Here is a 1,405-nt window from a genome sequence, read left to right as displayed (position 1 = left end):
TAATAAAAAAAAGGACGTGCAAAATACAGGAGGAGGAAGAGATGAAGAAGATGGAGAAGGAGATTAAGAAGAGCAGAAGGAAGAGGAGGAGGAGGAGGAGGAGGAGGAGGAAAACACATACACAATAGCCCTGACGATATTCCTTCCCAGCATACAAATAGCAAATTAAAGAAACTGAAAGTGAGAAACCAGTCTAACTTGACACGTGGAGTGGGCGATGACAGGGCGATGAGGGAGGCCAAGCGTGAAGCGGAGGGGAATCCAACACCTTGTAGAACATCATAGGGTGTTCGATCCCTTTCACAACTTCCTTTCAGACGTATTTATTGGCAGGTGAAGAGGGATGTGTTCAGGTAACCCTCCGCATGGTCACCTGTCGGGTAGTATTGGCCGGTGAGGTGGGACAGGTGTGTGTGTGTGTGTGTGTGTGTGTGTGTGTGAACCGGTTTTGTTATTAATTAGTGGTTCGTTTAATTATTATAGTACTATATCGGTATTGTTGAGATTTGCCTGTTAATGTGAAGCAAAGTGGACTAAAGTGGACTAAAGTGAGCTGAAGTGAACTAAAAGTGAACTAATGCGAACTGAAGTGAACTGAAGTGAACTAAAGTGAACTAATGTGAACTAATTCTCTTTTGCAGGTACGTGAAGCAATACCAGAGTGAGGGGAGGGCAGTGGAGAAGATGACGAGGAAAGAGGAAGAGGAAGAGGATGATAGAGGAGGTAGGATCTGAGAGAGAGAGAGAGAGAGAGAGAGAGAGAGAGAGAGAGAGAGAGAGAGAGAGAGAGAGAGAAATTTATCCCAATACACCTTTTTCTGATATCCAGGTGTTTTCGGTCCTTACAATACACCTTAAAGATCTTTCAGTGTGTGTGTGTGTGTGTGTGTGTGTGTGTGTGTGTGTGTGTGTGTGTGCAAGGCCTGTATCTGGTCCTCACACGGCTTCCTTTGTCTCACCACTTACATCCTCGCGCCGTGCAGTGAGCCAACCTTCCTTGCTTTCATCTGCCGCCATACAGTTTGTGATCATCTCGTACAACTCATTAGAAAAAAAGAAACCTCCAAGAAAGGAACATCAGTAGATTAAAACTATGCTCTCTCTCTCTCTCTCTCTCTCTCTCTCTCTCTCTCTCTCTCTCTCTCTCTCTCTCTCTCTCTCTCTCTCTCTCTCTCTCTCTCTCTCTCTCTCTCTCTCTCTCTCTCTCTCGTAAAGTATTAATATAAAGAAAATGGGAAGAGCACGTGTGGGAATTTACTGGCCAAATTATTTTAAAGTCTTTTTGAGTTCGATTTTCTTTTTTTTATTTATTTATATTTATGGAAAGATTTGTACGATAATTCTGTTAAGTGACTGGCGTGCTACAGGAGAGAGAGAGAGAGAGAGAGAGAGAGAGAGAGAGAGA

At 43.6% G+C, this 1,405-nt stretch overlaps 1 long non-coding RNA gene across 1 annotated transcript in view; it reads right to left on the bottom strand.

The window, feature by feature from the left end:
* Positions 1-7, bottom strand: part of LOC135093743 (uncharacterized) — an 11,232-nt gene extending 11,225 nt beyond the window's left edge. The window contains exon 1 of the long non-coding RNA XR_010263478.1: positions 1-7. This exon is cut by the window's left edge and continues 380 nt beyond it. This is a non-coding gene — a long non-coding RNA (uncharacterized LOC135093743).
* Between the last annotated feature and the right edge of the window lie 1,398 nt (positions 8-1,405).

The sequence above is a fragment of the Scylla paramamosain genome, chromosome 43 (assembly GCF_035594125.1).
Source record: "Scylla paramamosain isolate STU-SP2022 chromosome 43, ASM3559412v1, whole genome shotgun sequence".
NCBI classification, from domain to species: domain Eukaryota; kingdom Metazoa; phylum Arthropoda; class Malacostraca; order Decapoda; family Portunidae; genus Scylla; species Scylla paramamosain.
Note: the sequence above shows the minus strand (reverse complement) of the source record. Positions and strands in the feature narration are given on the sequence as shown.